The sequence below is a fragment of the Nilaparvata lugens genome, chromosome 2, assembly GCF_014356525.2.
Source record: "Nilaparvata lugens isolate BPH chromosome 2, ASM1435652v1, whole genome shotgun sequence".
NCBI classification, from domain to species: Eukaryota; Metazoa; Arthropoda; class Insecta; order Hemiptera; family Delphacidae; genus Nilaparvata; species Nilaparvata lugens.
In genome coordinates, this window is record NC_052505.1 from 7,415,792 (window position 1) to 7,433,894 (window position 18,103).

The 18,103-nt window shown below is 34.2% G+C and overlaps 1 protein-coding gene across 2 annotated transcripts in view; it reads right to left on the bottom strand.

The window, feature by feature from the left end:
- LOC111062214 (sestrin homolog) overlaps positions 1-18,103 on the bottom strand; it is a 145,901-nt gene that overhangs the window by 61,508 nt on the left and 66,290 nt on the right. The window lies entirely within an intron of this gene.

Below are 18,103 nucleotides of genomic sequence, written 5' to 3' on the forward strand. Positions count from 1 at the left end.
GTACAACAACTATCAAAAAGTTATATGATACAAGGTAGAAATTATATTCTTTGACAACACCCACGCTCATTGTCATTATTTTGGAAGGATGTATTTTGGACAATTTGAAACTAAATTAGAAAATGGAAGCATATGATTGCATTTTGGGCAATAGCCTGTTTTTTCTTTTCCGATCGTTGTATTGTCTTTGCTAACCTTATAAATAATAATAATAATAATAATAATAATAATAATAATAATAATAATAATATGTGTATTATACATTTAACATCAATATAGAGCATACAATATTCCTGTTTAGTACTTTCAATTGCTGTATAGTTTTGTTTTGTGATAAAACCCCTAATTGAATCTTCATGATACATTGATACAGACATCAACATTCCATGTCTTTATTTATTTATTTTTGAATTCATATTCAGCTTCCAGAAAGAGAAACATACTTAATTTGAAAAAGGGGAAGCAACAACCGATTCTTGAGTTGATTTACTATCAAAACCAAAGACAATCTAATTTAAGATTCACATTTTCGTCACCAATGTGTGTTGGGCTTAAATTTTGGACCTATTTCCAGCATTTGAATGCTTAATGCGCAACTTTCAGGACATTTCTTTGACATATGCGGCACGCCTCTTCGTCACGATAAACAAAGACCAGTAAATTGCGCCCTTTCCCAGAGAAGAAAACCACCGATCATTCCAAATACGGATCGCGGTCACAGAAATAATGTTCACTTTAGCAGCCACTGAGTTGCAGTGTAGCAGCTGAACAAAGCACAAGTCAGAAATCACTGACTACTGTAATGGTATGCCATAAATTCATTCATGGACCACCAACCATATTTCACGACCAGTTGCACGTAATTCAAACTGACGAGCAGAACTCCAGCTGCAACTCTTTCTATTCCGGTTGCTCATTTCGAGCCAACAGTCGGCCAACTTTGCAACAGAAATAGTTGCAAGTTGGAATGGACCTAATCTTAAGTGGAGCAAAGGATAGAAACTTTTGCACTAGACTAGAGGATAAGCACTTTTCGCTCCATAAAATATGTTCATAAATTTAATGTCTAGTCTACTAAAAAGACATGTTGAGCGGATTGCCAATTTTGAATGAAAAATGGAGAGAACAGAACGTATTATACCATAAATAAGACATATTGGTTAATAAGTAAGTTCCGGTTGCACAAAATCCGGTCAAATTTAGTTTTTGAAAAGACGGCTTCTCTGATTGGTTCTCCTGGAATTAATCACGATTAAAATTTAACCAGCTTTTGTGCAACCGGCACAAAGTGCTCTATAACGAAGAAATAATCAATCTACGATTATCAATGAAAATGGAGTCCAACTTTCAACAGTTTATACTTCCATTGTTCATAATGAAATTATGGAAGATAACTTTTAGATCGATGTAGATAAGTGTTTTGAATTTTAGTTGAACGTAGATTAGAGGGTGACAAACAACTTATACTAAAATGATCTACTGTTTTCACATTTCAAAATTGATCATTTCTTTTATAGGTCTATGAGAGAGTAAAATTTTTTCCAAGCTTTTTTTTAACAATTTAAATTCACAATATTATAGTTCACGTTTGAACAGTAATACTAATACCGTATGACTACCAGTCTGCCATGTATTTCATAGTTTATTCTTAAGGTGCGTATAGATATACGCGCCGCGAACATGAGCAATTCACTTTTTTGCTCTAAATTTTGTAAAATTACTCAAAAATTTTCCAATTAATGGTGATTTGAGTGTGATATTTTTGTTTTTCATCCTGTTTTCAACCGTCAAAATTTAAAAATCTTAGTTTTTGTTGTTCTTGAGTGAAAATGGACTAAATTTTAGTAAAGTGAGATCATAACCCTATTTTGGACTTTTTAATATCTAAATTTGGGAGAGAAATAGTACAAGGAGTATCCTTAGTTTTTCTCTCCCGATCAGTGCTTCTTTGTGAAAAATATAAATAAATGAAATAAATCAGCTGATGCCAAGCTTTTTATATATTCTGTATCTTACCGTTTCTGTGAAAATACAGATATAATCAGCTGATTAAAAGTGAATTGCTCATGTTCGCGGCATATATCTGTACGCACCTTTATGGTTACCACTCATATTCAGGTCCCTCAGGTTTCAGTTGACACCAAGATTAATGTTCTGGTACTGGTAGTAATAATGATAAATGGTTTCATGGAAAATTTTTGTAAGGAATAAGCTACAAAGGAGGAAGCCTAACTCATAGCAAACAAATAATAAGAGAAGCTTATTTGTCATTGGCTAAGCTACAGGATGAATGTTTCAATGACACATAAATAATCATTTTATTGTGATAGCTTACTCACGTCACAATTACAAAACAAGAACAATAGAGTAAATATAATTATTTAATTTGAATAAACAACATACCAGACATATTCATATATTGATTGATAAGCACTGAATTGGTTATTCAAGATTATAATGTATCATGGTAACTAAAACTTTAAACAGGAAAGTTTTAACTTGTACAAATAGAATACAAATACATTTGAATTAACTCGGAAATGTTGGGGAAGTACATCTGTTTGTCTGAAGATTCACGTGAATGTGACATTAGTCACAGTGAAATAGATAGGATACCATTGTTGAGAACAACGTAGATTATTTGAATAGAAGATAAAGGAGTAACACTGGGTCACAACAATGGAAAATCACTCTTTGATTGATGATGTCAATGAAAACAAACATGATCTACATGCATGAGTGCATGCAGACGTATGGGTATACATGCAAGATTCCAACATCTGGTATTCTTTAATGAACTTTCATTATTTGTGAAGCTCAAAGTTTAAAACGTATCTGAGGCAGTACCAAACAATTTCATGGCAAGGTTTGAATGTTGAAATGATGATAGAATGATTTATGATGGTCTCATGTATGATGGCTCATTTGGTCAAACAGACTTGATGAGGAATACTTATGCAAAGCACTAACATTAGTTAATAGTGCAACGCTTCATAAGTTTTATTGGAAGTCTTTTTTCAAGATAATAAAAGAATTATTATTTAGAATACAAGTATTTTAAGGATCATATATTAATACAAACGAAATTTAGGAATTTAGAATAGGAAATTTAGAACGTTTTTTTGTCAGGAAATTTAGAACAAGTTTTGTCAGGAATTTTAGAATACCAAAGTTTCAATGATTTATAAACACTTTTGGAGTTAATATAGACTATAAACCGTATTTTCCATTTGTTGATTTCGCGGCAACGACTTGAATAATAATGAATTGAAAAACTTGTTTTTTCTTTTAAATAACTTCAAAATTCAAACGTTTTATGACAGTAAAGAAATTGCTTCACGTAAATCTACACTCAGAAATTTGCTAGTGTGCTGATGTAATAAGCTTTCAACAAGATTAAAAATTTACCTACAGCATTATAAGTTATTGAGTTGAAAACATTCCAGTAACCTTGACGAAGTTACTTTTCCTCTTGACTTGGCTGGTATAAGATTTGAATGTACCAAGACCCTTTTTTCTCTTGAAGATAACAGCCTACAAAATAGGAAATAAAAATACAGGGAGCATTCTGTTTGCCGCCCAAATAAGGCTGGCCACGAATTGGCCCAGCTTCAGAATCAACAAATTAATAACACTGACATCTCCACCAAGTTCCCTCACAAACCCCTTCCCCCACCCACCACTCTCAAATTGGCCTGGTCCAATCTGTTGTCAAGCAACAACAACGTTGCTGATGTTGTTGTCCTCTTCTCTCTAACAATTATTGTCTTCCTGTCTCTGTCACGTTCATCGTAGTTTCTATACCTAACAATCCTCCTCTTTTTTTATGGAACTTGTTCCTTCCATACTCTCCATAATCGCCAATATCTGCCAGCTCACAGTCTTCCTACTTTATCATGTTGTTTCGTGTTGCATGCCTTTTGCCACATCCAGTTGCCCTGTCTTTCAAGGCTGCAAGGCAACACTACAAACGTTTTCCATGCTATTTCTGGCGGTTGCATCATTCTCAGATTGCTTCAAAAGTGCAATCGTTGAATTGATTTATTTTGCAAACCGAGATATATCTCGCTCACTCTCACTCTCTTTCCCCTATATACTAAACATTTACAACTAGCTAAGTTTAAAAATGTATTGCATTCAGAGATTACAATACAGCAATAAAACTATATTGATTTTATGTTCACTAAGTTCACCTTGCCTTATCAAACAATTATAAGATTCAAGTGAACAATAAGAATGATTTTATATAGTAAGGGTACTTTCCACTACCCTGGGTCATTGTCAGGTTGAATCTTATACTAATCTATCACTAGTGAATTGATCAATAACTGTTAAACTCTAAAATTCTCTGATAAATCGCCAATTGAAAAATAATTGCCTCAAGAGAGCTACATTGATTTTACAAAGGTTTCACGTCTCGAGATGGATCAAAGCCTTCAGACTTTTCAAGGATGCTGAAGACTTTAGATCTAAAAATCTATATTTAGGTCTAAGGATCCTAAAGACTTTAGGAGGATGCTAGACGATTAAAGCTGGTGGAGGGAGGACTTCACTTCAATTTTACATTTCATAAACCAGTTAATTCAGTTAGCAAAAGCCAGAGAAGATAATTCAACTTTATGGGCCAATGAAGAAGTTCGAAAATTGAAAAATAAAATCAGAATATAAATTATATTTACATCCAATCTGAATTCTTGGAAAGTTTTGCAATCTGTTACAAGTCTAAAGCTTAGCTCTCTGCTTATGACTTCATCTCATAATTCACATAATTGTATATGGAAAAGTCATTACAAACGAAACGTTTTTTAGGTTTTCTAGTGGGATATTGATAACCAAATCCTTACTCACGGAGTAAACAAATTCCTTATCTAAATTTAAACTTCTTTGTCAACTAATAGGCCTTCTCCATGAATCATCTAATGCAGACGGCTGACTCACCATTGGACGAATTGAAACAAAGTAATTCACATTCTAATAATCTGGAAGCAGACTTGCTGTGAAGAAGGGAAAGATGTGATAAATTTTCTTATCTAATATGGCGTGGTATACCTAATCAGAAATTACAGTTATTATTCCATGCTCTGTCATTGTTCACCAGAAATATCACAGTATTTGAGGAAAAATGCTATGTTGCACAATATTGTAATAATGGTAGTTTTCAATTGAATAGAAAATACTAATACGTTCGTTGTTAGAATAATAACAATAGGATGATACAATAATTAGAAATTTGGAAAAGATTGGGAGATTTTGAATTGGAAATTTAAATCCCTTTTATTCAGTCGAATGACTAAGCGAAATAGGCAACATCTAAAAAGGAATATCGAACGTGTTCAAATTTTCTACTCTTAAATCAGCAGAATCTGTTAATTTAATTTGAAGTTTTATGGTCAATCGCTCCAGGAATAAATAAATAACCGGGTTGGCAAATAAATTTTGGATAGTAGCTCTCATCAAATTTCCTTCTAGCTGTAAACCGTGTTGTCAATATTTGCAGTAGCAGAAGTCTTCGGGGTGATTCACACCCTAAGACTTTATGCTTCACACCCTAAGCATTTAATTTGGTTTTTCGTTTAATAATAATTAAATAAATAACCCTCCATTGCATTCCTATCGGTGAATACACTACTTATGAGAGCTCAAACATGAAATTTATATAAGAGTAGCTGAATTAGTACACGCCTCCAAAACCAAGGAGCTGTCTGATTGGTCAATGGGTTGTGTAGTCGCCATTACACGATTACACTTTTACTACTCACCACCAATAGCAAGCAAGCAGCTAAGAACAGACGAGCTCTTTTTTTTGATAATTTGCTTAATATAATTATGAAGCTCTTTTCTTTAATTACATCATTTTTTGGTGGTTTTCTTTCATGGTTGTTTGGATCTGACGAATCATCAAGTGAATCTGATCAAATAATTGCAACGAGTAACTCAGGAGGGAGTACCAAATGCAAGTCATCGACCAATGATGCTGCTCGTTAAATTTGGGGCGTCGCTTTCATTAGCATAGCCACTCCCATATTTGTTGTCTCTTGAGTTCGTTCTGCCTTTCTCCACTAGAATTAATTTTCTCAAATTTTTCGAAGTGAACAAACCTGTATATTTTTCAAAAAAAATCAACAATTTTATTATTACGAAGTTGCATCGTGCTATTGTTCTCAAGCAATTAACATAGGCTATAGATTTTTCTAAATGTTCTAGTTTTCAAAGATGGTTTTTAAAATGTTACTGAATCCTGCACTGTTCATGATTCTAACGCACTGCTAAAATCTACTCAGTCAAAGCAATCCCCTATAGTCAATAAGGATTTCCCTGGAAATAATGAACAGAACCAACATGTACTAGTGATCATTATAGAATCACAATAAATAATGTTCAGATATTATACTATTCTAATATATTCAGATGACATTCAGTATCTAATGATATGAGCATAGAGAAAATATAACATAAGAAGATATCCCATGGTATAGGGCGTTTATGATTCAATTTTCAATGTTAACTCAAGCCGATAATCCTGGTAGTTATTTTTCGTGAAGCTTTGCGACGCTTGTAGTTTCTCGTACTGTGCAGTTCTTACACTCACTGATATTAGATAATAAGATCATTAGATTAGATTGGATTAATACAATTATTATTAATAATCCTAATAATATTCAGATGTTCCAAACTAATACGTTAAAACTTTGAATTTCGTAATTTAAATGTTAATATTGTGATTTGTATGAAGTTGCAAGATACAAAGAATAGAATTGTCAAAGCAAAGTGTTCTTACTATAATAGAGACAGGTCTTATACAAGTTCTAATTGCTCTTTGTGCTATGTGGTTGCTGTTATACATACTGCCATTAGTCTACAACAAACAATAGTGTGATTGTTGAAAATCTCAAGTAGCTAATAGCGCTTTCATGTTTGGCCATCTCAGTTATTTAGCAACAAAATCATGGTGGCGGTTGTAGCAGGCAGGTAGGTACCGTAGGCCTGCATTGCGTTATGAGAGTAAAAACCTTTTGTTCAGCTGTCAACACAACGCGGGACCTCAGCTTGTGTCATCACAGCAGAGCTGACAAGTTTTCAAATAGGAAGTAACACGCTTAGTAGTTTTTTGCTCTCAAGATGAGATCTCTTAGTCCACATTTGTACAGTAGGCTTTGTACGATGAGAATTGAAAATGGCATAACATCTTGAGAACTTGTTGCAATTTGCCATTGTTCAGAATTCAGATTCAGAACTGTCTGTGTGTGTTAATATTCATGTATGATGTTCGCTTCGGCTCGACAATCCCGTATTCCTTATAATCTTTCAAAGGAATTCACTATCTTGATTTATTACCATTTCAGTATTACACTTAGCATTCAATAAACGTTTGATCTTCTTTTGCGATACTTTCACTTACTTTTTCGCTTACGTGACTGATTAGCATTTCAAGGTTTAATTCTCATCGAAAACCCACCGTCATATATTTATGTAACATAAATATTTAGGATTTTATTCTTGACGACACCTAATGTACATTGAAATGTATTTGTTGGTGAATTTATATATTCTATTCGTACATGCTATAAAGCATTGGTTTGAAGGAAGATTTTGGTTTGGATTTGTATTTTGAAATTAATTAATCTGATAAATCCAAAATTATTGTAGTACATACATTTTTTCGGACTCAAAATAGTGTGTGAATTAAGTTATTATTTACATAACCACTAGACCGTGTATACCAAATTAAGGTTTAAAGCAGTTTTGGGCGAATGCCTGTTGTTTTTACCTGCATTGTATCTATTGTCTATGAATAGAGTTTTATTCATTTGAACAATTAGGCAAGACAAAAAAAAAAAATTCAAGAATCTTCCCACAAGAATTTTACTGTTTGTACTCTGTTTCCTGGTTTAAGAAGCTATAGATTTACAAACCAGATCATCGTATATGGATATGCTCTAGAAAAACTTGAATTTTCTGCAGAAATGTGTAATAATACTGTAATATAAAGACGAATTGAAGAGATGTGTAATAATACTGTAATATAAAGACGAATTGAAGAGATGTGTATCATGAAGTGCTCAAAACAGTAGTGCTGTTTTTTCATATTGAATTTCGATAAATTTACAAACTAGATCATTGGATATGCTCAAGAAAAACTTGAACTTTCTGTAGAAATTTGTAATAATACTGTAACGTAAAGACAAATTGAAGAGATGGGTATCATGAAATGCTCAAAAAAGTATTGCTGTTTTTTTTCATATTGAATTTCGATAATACTGTGTTATAGAGGCCGTTTGAAGAGATGAGTCACATACAGAAAGCTTCCAAGAGATTACGAGTCTTAATACTTTAAGCCCTATACATGACACCGTGCCATAGCTAGTTGTGGCAATTTTGACAAAAGGAGATTTCTACAGTTGAAAACAGTAGTCACTCATCTCACATCTCAGTTGGAGAATAGTTATTTGTGCAACTAGTGCGCAAAGTGACAGTTTGCTGCACCGAAAGAAACGTTTACGCCCGAGCCGTAGGCGAGGGCGGAATGGTTTCTTGAGTGCAGCAGAGGAACTTTGCGCACGTATTTCACATTAAGTTTTTCCTACAGTTACCATTGAATATGAAAAGTGGGTAATTATGGGTAAAATTGCCTGAAATGCATCAAATGTTTTTCTGTGTAATTTTATTATTGATAAAAACCTTAATCCTAAAATCCTAAAGTCCTCGTTGTCCTCCATTATAATATATAGTTAATAATTAGCGCGTTGTGCTTGGTTGCACCTCTGCTCACTATAGCAGCCACAGCAGTCACTGTTACCAACTTCATTTTGATTTTGCTGCACTGGTGCTCCATATAACCTACTAAGTATTTTGCGTTGCCATGTTGCAAATCTGGAGTGCAGAAAAATTTTTCCCGCACTAGAGCGGAAAAGTGATTCTTTGCGTTCTGTAATCAGTGCAGCAATGGCCACTTTTCAACGTAACTGTAGGAAAAAGGAGATTTCTACAGTTGAAAGCAGTCACAGTAGTCACTCATCTCACATCTCAGTTGGAGAAATAGAATAAACTGCAGCAGACCAAAAGTCGAAACATGCCAAGTCACGTAATAAAATTAAGAACTACACGCAGCGAAGCCTGTTATAAGTTGTCTGTGCTGTAGTAGTACGGTGCGTATCCAGAGGACGGCTTGAACTCATGCATAGAATTTTATTTCAGAATTCAGTCACGACCAGGGAACTAGAAAGAGAGAGAAAAGAAGGAGAGATCCGCTGGCTAGGAGATGGAGACTAGATGCTCTCGAAAAGTTCATAGGTCAGTCGGTCGCCCATACTTCAAGAGTAAATATACTTCCAACTATATTCCACTAATACACTCGTTTATACAGAACTGCTATACTACAACATCAGTATATCCGAGTCACTTTCAGAAAAACACTCATCCCCATAATCCTCTAGCTACAGCTGTCCCAGATCACGCAACAGAAAAAAGTCGAAATTGTTATTTGTGCAACTAGTGCGCAAAGTGACAGTTTGCTGCACTGAAAGAAACGTTTACGCCCGAGCCGTAGGCGAGGGCGGAATGGCTTCTTGAGTGCAGCAGACGAACTTTGCTCACGTATTTCACATTAAACTTTTCCTACAGTTACCATTGAATATGAAAAGTGGGTAATTATGGGTAAAGTTGCCTGAAATGCATCAAATGTTTTTCTGTGTAATTTTATTATTGATAAAAACCTTAATTTATTGTCAAATTGAATAAAAATGTTGTCCTTGGTTATAATATCTAATACTAATAATTAGCGCGTTGTGCTTCGTTGCACCTCTGCTCACTATAGCAGCCCAGTCACTGTTACCAACTTCATTTTGATTTTGCTGCACTGTTGCTCCGTATAAACTACTTAGTATTTTGCGTTGCCATGTTGCAAATCTGGAGTGCAGAAAAATTTTTCCCTCACTAGAGCGGAAAAGTGATTCTTTGCGTTCTGTAATCAGTGCAGCAATGGCCACTTTTCAACGTAACTGTAGGAAAAGATACATTCGAACTACAGGTCTGTATCCTTCCAGTTCAGCAAACGTCCGACCCGTAAACGTCTTTGATCGTTTGCTGGAAGGAAACGCAGTCGAGAGACCCAAGTGCAATTCCAATATTGGAATATTGGAGCGGACAACATCGACTCTCCACTCGACTCTCGACCGACTGAACAGGGAATTCAATTATTGGGATGTGCTCTAGTACGAAGGATAACGGCACAGCTGACCTGGAAATTATCTGCTTTGGGAATAGCATTGGAAATTCAACGACCTGCGAAGTTCAATCATGATAAGTCACGTAATTGTGTAAATGTTATCCAATTTGAATGTAAAATAAAATAATATTGTTTAACCAAATGTAGTAAAAAATCAATCGTTTTGATAATTTCAAATTTCAACCTCATTCATTCATTTGGTTTATTCTTGTAATTTTGGATGTCCATTCCCCCAAATGTGAATATTGTTCAAGATTCAAGGTTGAAGTAATTTATGCCAAGGTTTATTTTCGACAGAATATTAGGTAATATCATAATGAAAAGATAATGTTTATCCAACCTGGTTTTTTCCATGATACCAAGAAGCTCCGACAGATCCACAACGAAAACAACAGCATCAGAATAGCATTGCTTGAACTGTCTCCCTATTTATTTGCTTCTGGTAATATCAAAAAGTACAGTAGATATTACATCCATTGAGCCATCACGTGAGGTACTCTATGATAGAATAAAATCACAGAAGCATACAAAAATAATATTCTTGCTTGATATCTAATTTATATTCAAAAACAACGGAATTGAAGTATGGGAGTAAATTTTTTGTACGGTACTATAACTCATTATTACTAATGAAAAATGAATAACACAACATCAATAAATCAAGGAGACGAGTATAATGTTTAGATCCATATAACTTAAATTAAAAAGAGAATAAAAATAAAAATCCAAATACCGTGTACCCTTTTAAAAGTTTGTTTTTTCACAAGATGTTTCGGCTCTGATGCCATTGTCAAGTTATTATTTTATTTTTATTGTATTCAAGAGTAGCCCTTACGGAAAAGACAACTTCAATTAAATATTTAGTTTGATTTTCAATGTGGTTTCAATACTTCGGAACTAATGCGAAAAAATCTTCGGTTCAACTTACTCTCAACTGAGTTATTCTACTATGAGACGAGAAAAGAGAATTTCGTTAGAATTCATGAATCCATAAACAAGGTCGTACCTGTTTCTGCGGTGATTGAACTGTAAGCTTTGACAACATCTCACCCGTCCCTGCTTTTTCAATAGAGCTACCAATATCTGGAAATAGCCTACTCACTATGGGAGCAGTAAATTTGTGCTAACAGAAGAGCCAAACAATAAGTTTCTTCTACAATCTGGTCAAACTAAGATCAATTTTAATTTCGAAATGAAGCTGGATAATTCGATCCAATTGGCCCATCAATTCCATGATATTAAAATGATCCATTCACTAGTATAGAATGGAAATACTTCTGTTCAATTGAAGGCAAAATGAAGAAATCTATGAAATTTATTTGTTATGTAGTAAAAAAACAACTGGTGTTGGGCAGTGCATTGTACATGTAGTCCAATTCCATTGTAAATTGTATTTATATAATTTGTACATGCAATTGTATTTCGGATTCAACATTATCAATCTTACAGTTGTGTTGTGACAATTTCAATTTGTGTTTCAATTATTCTCAATCTATTTTTAATTCCTTGCCACTTCTTCCTTCCCATCCTTTCATAGTTTACTATGATTTATCATATTTTCTTTGGTCTACTCTATCTATTTGGTCTACTCTCTATCTATTTGGTAGAGAGTTAGTGGGGAGGATATTTTTAATATTCTTCCCAAAGAATGGACATTGATATGTCCAAAGCTCCGCCAATTTATGTAGATGCATAACAATATGATTATTATCTATAGTTATTATATTACAAATTGCTTTTTCATATCATATACAGTTCAATAGTTATTTTCCTAGTCTATATTATGTAAATTCATCTATAATTTTGCTGTATTGTAAGCTATTGTATATAAGTGTATAAGCCAGTATATATTGTAATCTACATAAATAAAGTACTCAATCAATCAATCAATCAATCAATCAATCAATCTATGTATCTATGTATCTATCCTATCCTATTATATTAAGCGAGCAATTTCTGTATATATTTTTATATTTGCTGTTTATTTATATTTATTTGTGGTAATTTATGTCCAACGGATATCGGAAACGGCTCTAACGATTTTCACGAAATTTGGAACGTAGTAGGTTTATGATATAGAAATTCGATTGAACTAGGTCTCATCCCTGGGAAAACTCGCTGAAGGACATGAAAAGGATAATTCATCCTCGGAAAGAAAGATGAGACTTTCGTCGTCTGTGGATAACAGAAGATGCGTGTGTATGTGTGGGAGATCAGCTGTGTAATCAATCAGCTTACTGTAGCTCGCGAGAAATCTAGAAATTTTAATAGACTCGATCAAAATAATCTGATTTGTTGACATGACATGATATATCATAATATTCAAAGTTAATCATTATTTTACAGTTTTAAGTGATTAATGAGTGTTATTTTGTTATTCAATTTGGTTTGTAAATAATCTAAATTAGAACTTTTCTGTTTTCAAATATTTGGACTGAAAATTGGACCTGAATTCAAGTGTATGGAACATAACCTACTTTTTGGACCATTTATAGTGTATAAATAAAAATTCGGGGAAGAAACAGTTTTGGGCTGTGCCTGTTCGTCCTTCCCCAATCATTTAGAAGAATTTTGTTCTGTTATATCCATCACTCTCTCTCTCACACTCTCTCTCTCTCTCTCTCTCTTACCTCTCTCACACACTCACACTCTCTCTCCCTCGCTCATTACGTTTCTGTTTGTTTTGTTGACGAATAAATAACGAGCGAAGCTCGGTTCCCCGATATTTGATATTATTCATATCTTCAAACTGCCTAAGCTGGTAACTAATAACTCAAAAAGTTTTCAAATTAATTTAATGGACCAGAAGCCGAGCAGAACAATGAAAACTAAAGGCTTCAATATGTATTTGAACGCAACGTGGGCTGCAGGTTAACTACCGTATTATAGTTAGGAGAACTTGCAACCTTGACACCATATGAAATATACAGTAGGCTTAGAGTAGGCTACAGTACCTACAATGTGCTTTCAAACAAATTCAACTGGGAAACATTTCACTCAAGGATGCCGTTAACAGCCGCGCTGAGCGAGCTTATTTAATTAGGTCTGATAAAACTTGACAACTTGAGAGCTCGAAAACTCAGCCAGCTACAAAGAAACGAAAACCTTCATTCAATTGAACGAACAAAACAGGATAATAACACCACCCACTACCCACCCCCACCACCACCACTCACTGCTTCATCATCTTAATAATAAAACGGGTCGGGTTGGTCATAACAAAGCACACACTCAATTGCTGACAGAAACGTAATGAGCGAGGGAGAGAGAGAGAGAGAAGGAGAGAGGGTGTGTGAGAGAGAGAGAAGGAGAGAGGGTGTGTGTGTGAGAGAGAGAGAGTGATGGAGAGAGTGAGACAGGGTGTGTGAGAGATGAGAGAGTTAGAAAGTGAGAGTGAGTGAGAGATAGAATGTGAGAGAGTGTGTGATTGAGAGAAAATGTGAGTAAGAGAGAGAGAGAGATAGGGAGAGGGAGAGAGTTAGAGATTGAGAGAGAAGGTATCAACTGTTAATACAGTAGATGAGTTTCAATCACCACTTTTAGTAGATGAATGTTTTGTCACCCAGCATTGAACCATTCCATATCTTTTCAAAATTGGAAATATACAAATAGGAATGAAATATCATGCCAAGATATTACTGTGATGATTTTCATACTGTGGAGAGTTTATAAGATTCTACAATAAATTTTTATTAATTTATACAAGAAGTACATCATCAACATGATAGGGAGAAAAAAAACAAGGTAACATTGTGCTATTTTTCTGCCAAATTTGGATAAGATTACACATAGTCCGAAATAGGTTTATAAGTCTTATAGTTGTTCTCTTCGCTAAATTTTCAGTCCTCAATTATTTTATATACTTTTGAGATTCTATTTTTTGCAGAAGTTACGAATCAATTTGCTTAATAGTATAGAAAAATGTCGTTCAAAACATACATTCAAACATCAAATAAAAGTAATCAATGTTTCTTTTTCATTTTTGCGACAAAGAATATTGCTCTGCTCAACTACAGAAATCAAAAGAAATATTGAAAGAATAATCAAGAAATCTTTAGAAAGAAATCATCAAATATATTTAATAAATTCAACATCATAGTATACATGCTTCGATCCTTTAATCACCAAGGGTACAATAGATAGTCCAGAAGAGATAATATGTTAAGATCTCTTTACATTTATGTATTATGCTACACTAGGCTTACGGCTACGCTGAAATACGTTCCATCTCTCAATGCTACGAATCTGTCCCGTACATATCACCGTTGCTTTCAATATTGAGAGATAGGACGGCAACGTCTTTCGAAGTCATGATATTAGCATAGAGTGAAGATACTGTTAAATTGTCTCTAGATTATTTGTCTCTGATATTAGTGACATCAAACGAAAAATATCCAATCTCAGAGGATTAATGTAAGTTGACTATAGCCAAAAAACTGGTTGTGCTCTTTTTCAACTCAGAGTAGAAAAAGAAAATTCATGAATGAGGAATTGGATGGAAAGCGGAAAAAGAGAGAAAGAATCACTTCTATTCTACATGATAATAGGAATTTAGAAATGATCTTTTAAACTCTGTACATAAATATATAATGTAGGTGTGCTCGCTTTATAATTGATTCCTGATAATATGGATAAATTGTGGGTACCTTATTTATGGAACCTCTATTGTGTGGAATAGATTATGGGAGATGGAAAACCAAAAACAAGGTATGAGGCATGAAACGTGAAGTGATTGAGGTATACTAATATTACTATATGCGTTGATTAAATTCAGTCAGTTCTATATTTGTTTGATTAAACTTTGTAAAAATTAGGTTTTGATCATATCTGACTGATCTAATAGTAGATCTCTACTGATCTACTGTTTTATGTTTTACAACATTTAATGGTTTTAATCTTGATGAATTAAAACATTAAGCAGAGATTGGTCACTTTTTTAGATAATGTGGAAGTGAGTAATATCATAGAGAAACAACAGCATAAGTAGATATCCCATGGTATAGGGCGTTTATGTCGCAACTTTTACTGTTATCTCAAGCCGATTACTGTCGATTATTGTCGATTCTTACTGTTTTGACCGGGTAAGAGTGTATGAAAAGCACAATATGAGAGACTACCAGTGTAATAAAGCTTCACGGGAAAGAGCTACGTGGACTACAGGCTTGAGATAACAGTAAAAGTTGCGACATAAACGCCCTATACCATGGGATATCTACTTACGCTATTGTTTCTCTATGGTAATATGAAGAAGAGGAGAATAAAAAGTTTTACTAGACAACATGCATTGTCCAAAAGGTGTTCAGTTGATGATGACCACTATTAATTGGAGTTAAAGCGGTTAGGATCTGTTTAATCCTCCCTCCCCGCCACATCCAATGAACGGAAGTGCTCATTGTAACAGTTAAATTTACTGTTCAACAACTCGACTTGTTTATTAAAACACAAGCAACGCAACGCAACCCAACAGTGGCTCTTGTTGAAACAGAGGTCCTTCAAAAAACATTCACCACCAATTAATTTGCAAGCTCCGAACGAGTTAACGCAAAAACACTGGCTGAAGTGTTTTTAAAACATGTTGGGGGACAAATTAAACCAATATTGAATTTTGTGAACAATGGCTTTGTTGTTGATGTTCTATGAAATTTTGTTACAAAACACAATATCTTTTGGGCTTCATCGCTAGGCTTAGGGAGTTTATGAAAATGGGTTAGATTGTTCATCCTATTGGCATTAAATAATAGTATATTATTTATATATATTTCTTGCTGGTATCTGTTTGTCTATGTTATTTTATGTAAAATTTGTGTTGTACCGTTGGAAGTTGAATAAAGAAATAAATAATTAAAATATTTGAACATCATCATTTATACATAGAATAGAGAGCTGGGGTCTGAGGACATGTGAAACAAAATTGCAGCCAAGTTCCATGTAACAGATTGCAAGAGTTATAAATCTGTGGGTTGTGGTTGTAAAAGTCGTTTGAAGCCCATGAGTCATTAATCCACTAAACATGTATGATTAAAACCGATACAGGTTGACTAGAGAAACGGTCGATTAACTTAAACCAATTATTTGAAATTGATAAAACCGTAGACTAGAAATATGAATGGAGAACAGTCTGCATTGGGGAAAAAATCGGTGAAAGGAAAGTTAATATACTCCAGCGGCCACATAATACAAAAAAGTATTCCATTTCTAATTTTCCATTATCATTACAAATGAGGAAGAACAGAATTTAGAAGATAATAACAAAAGTGATAATGGGTATGAGTGATTCAATGCTTTGCTTATCATGGAAAATGATTTCTAGAAGCACAGTTTTCCTGTCAGTTCCAACAATTAGCTTCAAGTTTTCAAATCAACCGGTATAATGCGCAGGCTGTAACGGAAAACCCACCTTGTCACAATTCAGAAAAAAACAAACATGAGCACGGCAGGGTAGGTAGCTTATGATGGCAATAATTTTTCACAGGAAAGCAGCTGTCCTGCAAAAACCCAACCTGCAGATATAATAAGGTTAATGCAGCCTTCAATACCTACTCTACGACTATCCATTACTAACTAGATAAATAATTGTTCATGCCTTCAACTACCTAGGTTAATGTATGTGAATCCATACTTCCATATAAGAGATTTGATTAGTGTATAAATCGTCGACTGGACAGGCGAATCATTTTCTCGGTCAATGTATAATTGAAGAAAATCGCTCGTGTCCGACCTTAATCGTTTAATAATATGCTTGCATTGAACGGGCAGATCTTATCGACACGCCGAGAAAGCTTGGCTACAGGTAACACATTTTATTATTATTGGCAATTGCAGAAATAAGTAAATTGCAGCCGACCAAGTGAAATACACAGCTGTGATGCAACAGTTCATGACCGAGTGATGGAGGACAAGGAGGGAAAGAGAGAGGATAATGAGAGTGCGAGTGAGAGGGATTGAGAGGTTTTGGAATCTTCCATAGCCCGAGGCCGGCCGGTATCCTCTACCTCCATCCTCCATCCTGGTTCACGGTGAGATCAGGCCATACACCTCTACAGCTGGCAATCTGCTAAACAAGGTTTGATGCAAACCACACCTTGAATATAATAAGCTGCAGACCATATACATATTAACAGTAGCCAATCATTTTTTCCAGCCTTATTAAGAAGCGTCAGAACAAAATTCAAGTTATTAAATTAGGTTAATAAATTGGAAATATTTTATTCATTTTGAATGCCCAGACTAGAAAGATTGATTTTTGAGAAACATGAGAAATATGTTTCTTTTATAAACATAAACTTTTGAATATGACCTATTTATATTCTTTTTGAATATGAATTATTTATAGTCTTTTATGAATACGAACTTTCGAGAAATATGTTTCAATAGCACGTCAAAACTACACCTGCAATAAATATTTTAAATTTGGTTCTTGCGTCATCATAAAGGAAATTATAATGCGGAAAGTACAAGATAAAGTGAGGGTTTACATCTCCCATGTGGAAATTGAAACCAGAGCCTTTCTCCGACGGAACCTCTGAGTAGAGAGGATAAAAAGTATAAATATTGAACCGAATTGAACTTCTTATCCTCTTTGCGTTGAGGTAGTTAACCATCAATCCCTCATTTAAAATGTATGTCTGTGAAGTACAGCAATACTGTAATACAATAAATTCCCTGTTGTATATGACACTTCAAATGAACAGGTGGTCATCCAACTCCGTTCGATATCTTACTTCAATTCAAACATATTTTAAGAGAATAATAAATTGATCTTGTAGAGACCCAAAGAGGTTCTTGTAATCCTAGTTATTTAATTGAATACCAGTGCCATAGACAACTAGTAAGGTTGATAAAGGTTTGGTATAAGCGTGAAATAAAACAATCGTATAG